Raw genomic sequence first — 10,635 nt, forward strand, 5'->3', positions numbered from 1 at the left:
TGCTGGGGACATGGTGTTACAGCGTCTGGAATTCCTGCTTGCTGGGAGGTTTGAGCTGCCCAGAGTCAGGCCCTGTGTTATTGGGGTGATAGCCCAAGGGCTCACACATGTTCTTTTTACCCCACATTCCATCCCTTTTCTGGAGCCCAAATCCCCCTGGTCCTTCACGCCCAGCTCATATGTCACCTCCTTGTGGCCACCTGTGACCCCTTGCACTGCAAGTTACTGGTCCCCTGGGAGTCTCAAGGATCCCAAGACCATCTCCTATCTGCCCACAAAGCTGGCTCTCCCTTGTCAGCCTCCCTGGTCACTCTCAACCCAACCCAGAGAAGGCCACACACAGAAGGACATGGTGACTCAGAAGAGAGGCTGACCCCTGTACAACACTTACTGGACACCAGGCACTGGCCTGAACAATTCACATGTGTGAACCCCCAAATCCTTGGGGCAATCCCATGATTAGCCTCATTTGCAGATGAAAAAATAGAGGCTTGATACGTGCCACCAGGGCAGAAAATACAGGGGATGGGAACCCAGCTGGAGGGTCAGGGAGGGGTCTCAGAGCTTGGCTGGAGGGGCAGGGCTGGAGGAGAGGGGGCTGCAGGGGTGCCCAGTTCTCTGACGCCTGCCCCGGATCTGAGCACAAGCCCAGGGTGGCCCCCTTACCGCCCCCCACTCCCACCCCCAGTTTCCTCTGTGGGAGAGGATGAGGCAGGGCGTTTCCACTCCTTTCTGGAAGGTTCAGAAGGTTAATGAGGGTAAAGCACGAAACTCCATTCAGGGGGATGAACTTCTGGGAAGAGAGGAACCTGGGTCTGGGCTGAGGGCCAAGGGCGCCGTGGGCGAGAGCACCGATGGACCCGGAGCTGAGTCCCAGGGCCACAGCCCGGCCTCTCTGACCAGCCCCCGGCCCCAGGTGTCTGAGAACGTCCCAGACATTGAGCGAGGGAGGCCTTCTCTGTCTTGACAGGGCAGGAGACCCCTTTCCTTCCACTGTGGACCTGCTCCAGCCGGGGCTGTTGGGGGAGGTATGGCCGATGTCGCCTTGGTCGTCCCCAAGTGGCCTGCTTTGAGTGTAAGGCTCAGTTGGCCAGCGTGAGGGGAAGAACAGGTTCTGAATCCCACATGGACCCTGAAGGGACCCCAGGCCAGACCTAAGGCCCTAAGAAGTCAAAAGCTGCCCCTGTGCTCAGGGAGACGTCCTTGAGCCGATATCTCCAGGCTCAGTCCCCAACGGGGGGCATTTGTCTACGGGCTATTCCTCGCCCCCCCCCGCCCCCCTTTCTGTGAGTCCTAGCTGCCTGTTGTCTTCCCCGGGCTTTGAGCTGTCCCTGTCCTATGAGGGGAAGGTGGCTAGGACACCAGGACATACCCCAGGTGACAGTCCTGAAGGGCCATGAGAGCAGACCTCAGCCTCCAGGAAGAAAGTTCTGTGTCTCCTTGTTGACCAACCCAGTTGGCCCTTCAGCTGGGAGAGGGAGGCCTGGCCCACAGGAGCGGCAGGAGCGAGCTCAGGACGGCTGTGTGGCTGAGGAATCTGGAGTTTCTGCTCCTCGGATCCTGGAGGGGAAGAGAGGAGACCAGGTGGGCCACTGGTGAGGTGGAGGGGGCAGGTGTGAAACGCTGGGGGCGGTGATAAGAATTGACCTGCTTAGGACTCAGCCAAGGACCCAGCAGCTCTGCTCGTATGTTCCCCTGAGAGGACTGAGTCGCCTGTCCCCTGGAAGACTCACACTCAAGAATGTTAGCAGCCTTCTTCCTAACAGCCCCAAACCGGACACGGTACAGATGTCCATTCAGGATGAAGGGCCCAGCAGCTACGGAGGGAGCTGCCTCCACGCTGTAGAATACGTTCAGCAATGAGGACGAATGGACTGTTGCTACCTACAGTCACGTGGGGATGTCCTGGTCATTCTTACACTACGGAGGAGAAGCTTGGCACAGAGGGACACACAGGCCTAGCTCGCTTTATCGCACCGATACTGCGCTTTTTACAACTTGAAGGTTTCTGGCAACCCTGCGTCAGGCAAGTCCATCCGCACCTTTTCCCCACAGGCTCGGATGATGGTTGGCCTCTTTTTGCACTAGGAGCTGTGGGAGTGGAGAAGGGGACGGCAGCTGGGGAGCCCTGCCAGAGGGGCTGTTGGATGTGAAGGGTGTACAAGAGCTGTGTGAGCAGGAGTCAGGCTGGGGACCAGGAGCCACTTCCACCTCCTGTTCCCCCTCCCACCTCCTGTGGCTCCAACTTTCGCCCCACGGCTCTGGTTCCTGTCACCCCGGCCGGGTCCTGTCTGGAGCTGGAGCAGGGCGGCTGTGGCGCCAGAAGCCACAGCAGGTTTATGTTCCAGCTGCAGCTGCACTGGCCCCCGGCCAAGTCCCCTGTCTGGCACACATACATCCTCTCCCCTTCGGGCCGGAGAGGCTCAGCATGTGCATGCGCCTCCTGAGGTCTGGTGACATCAACATGCTCTATTCACAGCTACTCGGGGTGGTGGGTGATGCAGCCGCCATTGCCCCACTTCACAGATGAAGCAAACGGGGCCCAGAGAGACAGAGTGACTTGCTTGCAGCCACACAGCAGGCTCTATTGCAATGGAGGAGCCAGGATTTAAACGCAGGGGGCTGGTTCCAGGGCTCCCACTCTTCACTGTGGGCCTCGGTTTTAAAGTTGTATTTAATCCTATCTGTCTAAATGGGACAGGTAGGGGTGTCAAGATGGGCAGGGCCGGGGGCAGCTGGGCACAGAACGCCCCTCAGCCTGCCCCCTCCAGGCTTCTCACAATTGCTGAGTCCAGACCTGTTGGCACACCGCTGTCGCTCAGCCCGGAGCCTGCCAGGGCTCCCTGTGGCATTGAGTTTAGTGCAGCCTCCTGTGCCCAGCATTTGCAGGTCCATAGCTGGGCCCTCTGACCTTGGTGTGAGGGCTGCCATCGAGGCTTGGCACCGGCAGGACAGGCGCGGGCAGCCGCCGTCTGACAGGGAAGGGCGGAAGGAGGCCATGAGGAGGCCTTCCCTCTGGGCAGGGACAGTTTCCCCATGGGCATGGGCTTCCAGCTCAGGAAAATCCTTGAGAAGGGAAGCAGTGGATCCAAAATATTAAAACCACAAAATGTTTAAAAATAGTCCGTGTTTACTTAAATACCTTCTAAATGTAGCACCCTGTCAGCTTCATCCACGGTGAAGTTTAGTATTTTAAAGCGTGTCACTGTGCATGAAAACAATTTGTAGGTCACATTTTCTCACTCGGTAAGAATCCCCAAGTTCCCAAGAATGCATGATGTTTGCAGAGAAGTCAAGGCCAGCAGTAAATCAAACTAGCTGCTTGTACTCAACCAGCTTCAAAAGCTAAGTTATAAAAGTCTCTTCAAATATTTTTACAGCAAAAAAACAAAACAAAAACCCATATAAGTTGGGATGTATTTGCATTTTGGGGGGTAAAAAATACATAATATAAAATTTACCATCTTAACCATTTTCAAGTGTACAGTTCAGCAGTGTTATCCATATGCACATTGTTGCGCAACAGATCTCCAGAACTTTCTCATCTTGCAAACTGAAACCCTATGCCCATTAAATAACAATTCTCCATCCTCCCTCCCTCAGGCGAGAACCCTGGCAACCACCACTCTACTTCCTATTTCTATGAGTTTTATTACTCTAGGGATCACAGATAATGGAATCGGGCAGCATTTGTCTTTTTGTGGACAGCTTATTTCACTTAGCATGATGTCCTCAAGGTTAATTCATGTTGTAGCGTGAACCAGGATTTCCTTCTTTTTTAAAGCTGGGTAGTAGTCTATTATATAGATGTGTGTGTATCCCACATTTTCTTTACCCTTTCTATCTCTTGGCAACTGTGAAAAAATGCTGCAATGAATATGAGTGTGCAAATATCTCTTTGAGACCCTGTTTTGCATATATACTCAGAAGTGGGATTTATAATTGTATTTTTAATCTTTTGAGGAACCTAATACGAGTGCATGTTTATTTATTTCTACTTTTATTGAGATATAATTAATGCACAACATTGTATTAGTTTCAGGTGCACAACATAATTTGGTATATGAATATTGTGAAATGAATACCACAAGTTTAGGTAATGTCCATGACCTCATACAGTCACTTTTTTTTTTCTTGTGATGAGAACTTTTAAGATCTACTCTCTTAGCAACTTTCAAATATACATTACAGTATTGTTAACTATAGTCACCATGCTGTACATCACATCTCCAGGACTTATTTATCTTTTAGCTGAAAGTTTATAACTTTTTAAAATATATATATTTTATTGATTTTTTACAGAGAGGAAGGGAGAGGGAGAGAGAGTTAGAAACATCGATGAGAAAGAAACATTGATCAGCTGCCTATTGCACACCCCCAACTGGGGATGTGCCCGCAACCAAGGTACATGCCCTTGACCGGAATCGAACCTGGGACCCTTGAGTCCACAGGCCAACACTCTATCCACTGAGCCAAACCGGTTATGGCTGAAAGTTTATAACTTTTAAGCCTTTATTTTATTTTATTTTTTTATTTTTTCAGAGAGGAAGGGAGAGGGAGAGAGAGATGGAAACATCAATGATGACAGGGAATCATTGATTGGCCTCCTGCATGCCCCACACTGGGGATTGAGCCTGCAACCCAGGCATGTGTCCCAGCTGGGACTCAAACTGTGACCTCCTGGTTCATAGGTCAAAGCTCAACCACTGAGCCATGCCGGCAGGGCTGGAAGCTTGTAACTTTTGACCCCCGTCATCCATTTCACCTCCTCCCCCCGAGCAGTGGTGCATTTTTAAATGTTTATTGGGGTGTGGAGTGGAGCTCTTGCTGATGGGCAAGGCCTACAGTGTACAAGTTCAGGAGTTTCCAGAGTAAAACTTTATTTTTCTATCATTCAATGTAGTCTTTATTTATTTATTTATTTATTTATTTATTTATTTCATTAAAGTTATTGGGGTGACATTGGTCAGCATGAACATACAGGTTTCAGGTGTGGGGTCCTATGTTACAAGATCTGTATATTGCACCATGTGCCCACCACCCAAAGTCAAATATTCTGTCACCATATATTGGGGCCCCCTTCCCCCTCCACCCACTTCCCTCTGGCAACCACCACACTGCTGTTTGTGTTCAGGAGTTTCAGTTTTATATCCTGCATGTGAGTGAAATCATGTGATTCTTAGCTTTTCCGGACTGACTCATTTCACTTAGCATAATGTTCTCAAGGTCCAGCCATGTTGTTGCAAATGGCGCTATTTCATCCTTTCTTATGGCTGAGTAGTACTCCATTGTGTATATGGACCACGTCTTCTTTACCCAGTCCTCTATCGCAGGACACTTTGATTGTTTCCTGCACAGCAAAAGAAGCTGACAGCAAAACAAAAAGGCAGCTAACCAGATGGGAGGTAATATTTGCAAACAGTAGTTCTGACAAAGGTTTAATTTCCAAAATATATGAAGAACTCACAGGTCCAGCCGAAGTGGCTCAGTGATTGAGCGTTGACCTATGAACCAGGAGGTCACAATTCAATTCCTGGTCAGGGCATACGCCCGAGTTGAGGGCTCAATCCCCAGTGTGTGGCATGCAGGAGTCAACCAATCAATGATTCTCTCTCATCATTGATATTTCTATCTCTCTCTCCCTCTCCCTTCCTCTCTGAAATCAATAAAAAATATATTTTAAAAAAAGAATAGAGCTACCATATGACCCAACAATTCCTCTCATGAGTATATATCAGAAAAACTAGAAATCATGTATTCCCAAAGATATATGCACCCCTATGTTCGTTGCAGCATTATTCATGGTGGCCAAGACGTGGAAACATTCTATGTAATCTTGATTGAATCTTCATTTCTCATCTCAGGCAATATGGCATCTGACCCCCTTCCTGGAGTAGTACCCAGGGGACTCCCTCTTGTCTAAGGCTCTTCCCTGCCCCTGATGGAGGCTGGCGTGGTAGGTAACTGGTCCTTCCCACGCTCCTCCGATGCTCAGAGACCCAGACTCTGCAACTCAAACACAGTTTTCTTTCTGCGTTGCTAATCTGCTGTGTTGAAACTCAAGAGCTGCTCCCGTCCTGTGCCGGGGAGCATGATGATTTTGATTTTCATGAGCCCCAGGCACTTTAGATTAGTGTGAATCAAGATATTAAATTTATATTTTACAACTACTTTGATATAAAGATGAATACAATCCAGGATGGGTTCATTGTTACATATTCATTACTATTATACTCATTTTTCTTTCTGATTCTAAAAGAAATGAAAACATATTTGTGGGTCCCCAAAAGTATCATACGAGAAGGGATATTCCATTCCATTGACCACATGGGTGAGGGGCACAGCATGTTCAGGGCGGGAAGGAGACCCATATGCTAACACTTCAAAATGCCAAGTCACTGCATTCCCAGCACCCAAGTCCATCCATGTCACTCCTCTGCTCGAACCCTGGGCAGGAAAACATCCAAGCTCTTTCCTGGCAGTCAAGGTCCTTCATTGCTGGTTCCTATCTGTTTTTACCGTCTCATGTACCACAGGCTTTCGACACCTCCCTCTTGGATGTTTCAGAACACCCAGCCTTCATCACACCTGCACATTTCTGCCCAGGCTGCTCCCACCTCGACCACCGCATGCATATGTGCCACATCAGCTCAGATGTCACCGGCTCTCTCTCTCCTTTACGTTCCTCACTCATGTCTCTGCTCTAGCACTTCAACACCCTGCTGCCTCCATCTCTTCCCTTCAACTACGATCCCCTTGAGGGCAGGAACCATAGTGAGTTTTTCTCTGGATCCCCAGTGCCTAGCACAGGGCCTGGCACACAGCAGTACTCAATGAGTGCAGAATACATAAGCAGATGACTGAATTATGAATGAGGAGATAGAAAAGGAGGGCAGCGGTCTGCTGAGCAAAGGGATCCCTTCTGTTTACCTCCCCGCTCCCAACAAATGGAGGGTCTAGGCCGATGGTGGAGCCAGGGCTGAGCTCCCCTCCAGACCTGCCCTCTGACTCTCCCCGTCCCCAGAGGCTGGTTTCTGGGAATGTGCTGGACGCTTGGCTCGCCTCCTGGCTGAATCCTCGGTGCTGACTATGTTCTGCCCCAGAATCCCCATGTTTAGAGGCTGTGCTTCCAGGCCACAGGGCCAGGGGTGAGCAATGCAGAGGTAAGGACCTCAGGTGTCACGGGGATGAGGTGGGGCAGCAGCCTGAGACCCACCGGCAACCTCCCTTCCTTCTAAAGTGGAGTTTGGTGCAGGATGGTGGGCGCATCACAGGAATCTCAGGGAACTGGGGTGACAGTACCTACCTCACAGGTTGTCATGAGAACCAACTGAGAAAACTATGTGGGTGCCTGGAGTCCAGGTGGCATCGAGTAGGTGCTAGACAAATGTCATCTGGGGTGCAACGGGGTGAAATTCAAGACCCTGCAGAGAATACTGTCCCTCTGGAATGCCCAGCACCTGAACCCCTTTCCTCCGCCCAGGTCTCCTCCCTTTCCTCCACCTGACCTCTGAGGGAGACCCTCCCACAGGACTGGCAATGCTGCCCCAGCCTCCCCGGGGTGAGGGCATGCCGCAGTCCAGCAGTTGTAGGCAGTACTGGTGTCCAGGGCTGGTGTGAGGTGAGGGGTCTGTGGCCAGGGCTGGCTCCAAGCCACTTCTGGCATATGATTTGGGGCATTGTTTGTGGCCGGGTGTGGCCTTTGGCTGGTTCTTTGGCCCTACCAGAGAATCCCGATAGCCTTCTAATGAGCCCCTTTCTGTTTAATTAGTTGGAGCTGGTTTCTGTGTTTTAGAACCGGAAACAGGGAAGTGTGACCCAACAAAGCTAAGGGGATTGTGGGTATCACTGAAGGTCTAGTGCCCAGAAGAAGACAGGGTTTGATCTGTTCGTATCTGCTCTGTACAGCCCAAAGCACAGCAGGGAGGCCCAGCCCCCAGCCTCACTCTGGAAGCTACTACACTCCAGAAGGGAACATGGCAAAGTAGAGGCTCCCTAGGGGACAATGACCGGTGAGTGTGGGGTCTAGAGCTCACGGCAGGGCGGGGGAAAGGGACATGGAGCTTGGAGCTGAGTAGGCTGAAGGCTTTGGAAGAACAGCCATGGTTCTTCGGTGTCGGCTCCAAGAGCCACTCTGGAAGTTCAGTGGGAGAGCGAACTTAGCAAAATGACGTGGGAGTCCAGGCCTTGCTCACAGCTGGGATAGTCAGAAGATAGACAGAGTTGCCTTTGGAGGAGGTAAGCTCGCCAGCACTGGAGATAAGCAAGACCTGCATCCTGAAGCAGACAGAAGAAACCCAGTCTGGGCTTCCCTGGCTTGGCCTTAGGGGCGGGGGGTGTCTCCAGGCCAGGTGAAGGGATAAGCCTGCAGCAACACCTGAACACACTAGACTTTCGCAGAGGCCCTCCCTGCCACCGTCCGCCTCATTCTTAGTCCACGTGGGCGGAGTGGGCTCTCAATCTACAGAAGCTAAAAAGTTTATTAGCCCCCTGGTGGCCTGGCCCAAACCCAAAGGTTGGGGGGTGGGGTGAGAGAAGAACATACCTGAAGGACAACGAGGCAGAGGGCCAAATCTCAGTAACCAAGAATGACTGATAATGGCTCTGATAAAACACCTGAACAATTGCCCTAAGTACCCTGAGCAACCTTTATTTTCCCATCGCTTGGATGATGATCAGAGATTGGTGAGGACGTGGGGGAGGGGGGTGCTGGCACACTCCTGTATATCGGTGGCTGTGTACAATCACTGCCGCAGGAAATTTGGCAAATCCTACAGAAGTCCCCCGCACACGTCTTCTGGCCCAGGGATTCCATTTCCTGGAATTTATCCTTTGCCTGCCCTCACTTACGTGCAAAATGATGTGTGAGCTGTGTGGTTTGGTGGAAGCAAATGATGACAACAACCTACCCATCCACTACCTGGGGACCCATCAAGTGACGATGGCACCGCCCTGGCTGGTGTGGCTCAGTTGGTTGGGTGTAGTCTCGTGCCCTGAAAGGCTACTGGTTGAATTCCCAGTCAGGGCACATGCCCAGGCTGCCATGATCCCTGGGAGGGGGTGTGCAGGAGGCAGCTGATCAATGTTTCACTCTCACATCGTTTCTCTCTCTCTCTCCCTCTCTCTCTAAAAATCAATTTAAAAAATCTTTTAAAAAAGTAAGATGATGGTATGTCCACATGATGGAAAACTTGGCAAGTGGCAAAGAGCATGAGGGAATTATTTGAAAAAAATTTTTTAATTGATTTTTAGAGAGAGAAGAAGGGAAAAGGAGAGAAAGATAGAAACATTGATGAGAAAGAAACCTCAACATTGATCAGCTGCTTCTGCACACCCCCTGCTAGGGACTGAGCCCGTAACCTGGGCATGTGCCTTGACTGGGAATTGAACCAGTGACCTCTAGGTGCATGGGTCGATGCTCAACCACTGAATCGCACTGGCTGGGCGAGGGTACTTTTTACGTATCGACATGCACCACTCTCCAAGATAAAATAAGTGAAACCATAAGTGCAACCAGTAAGCTACTATCCTATATAATAAAAGGGTAATATGCAAATTGGCCCTAATGGAGGAATGACAGGTCGCTATGACATGCACTGACTACCAGGGGGCAGACACTCAACGCAGGAGCTGCCCCCTAGTGGACAGTGCGCTTCCACAGGGGGAGCTCCACTCAGCCACAAGCCGGGCTGAGGACTGCAAGCACAGCAGCAGGTGGCGGGAGCCTCTCCTGCCTCCTTGGCAGTGCTAAGGATGTCCGACTGCAGCTTAAGCCATCAGTCAGACATCCCCCGAGGGCTCCTGGGCTGCCAGAGGGATGTCTGACTGCCAGCTTGGGCCCAATCTCCTGGGGAGTGGGCCTAAGCTGGCAGGTGGACATCCCCCAAGGGGTCCCGGACTGCTAGAGGGCACAGACTGGGCTGAGGGGACCCCCCCCCCCCCCCCCGCCAAGTGCACAAAGTTTCATGCACCGGGCCTCTAGTCCTATATAATAAAAGGCTAACATGAAATCCACCGAACAGCAGAACGACCAGTTGCTATGGTGCACATTGACCACCAGGGGGCAGCCGCTCAGCCAGAAGCTGGCAAGCCCAGCAGCAGTGGCAGACATCCCCTGAGGGCTGCTGGATTGTGAGAGGGTGCAATCGGGCTGAGGGACCCCCCTGAGTGCACGAATTTTGTGCACCAGGTCTCTAGTTTGTGTATATAAAAAAAAAATTGTCTACTGAGGCCTTTGTAGACAGTCTGTCTCTAGGAGGCACAGGAACCAGGAATAGTGGGTGCCACAGGAAAGGGAATTTGTGTGGCTGGGAGAGAAGAGAAACTTGACTTCATTTTTCATTGCAAACCATCAATATCTTGAATTTGGTAAAGTGTGCATGTGGAGCATAAGTAACAAAATAGGGAGAGAAAACTGAATGTAACAGAAAAGAGAACTGTGCCAGCCGTCAGCACCCACCTCAGTGTCTTTACAGGTGTCTGTGCTCCCTCTTTGCAGGGGATGGGATGGAACCAGCTCACTGACCTCCAGGAAGCCTTCCAGCATCACTCAGCAGGGGAGTGGCAGAGCTGGGTCTGGGACCCAAGTGTGCCCAGCGCCAGTTACCCCTGTGCCAGCCCTAGGACTGTGATCTC

This window comes from Cnephaeus nilssonii, assembly GCF_951640355.1.
Source record: "Cnephaeus nilssonii genome assembly, chromosome: 2".
Lineage (NCBI taxonomy): Eukaryota > Metazoa > Chordata > Mammalia > Chiroptera > Vespertilionidae > Cnephaeus > Cnephaeus nilssonii.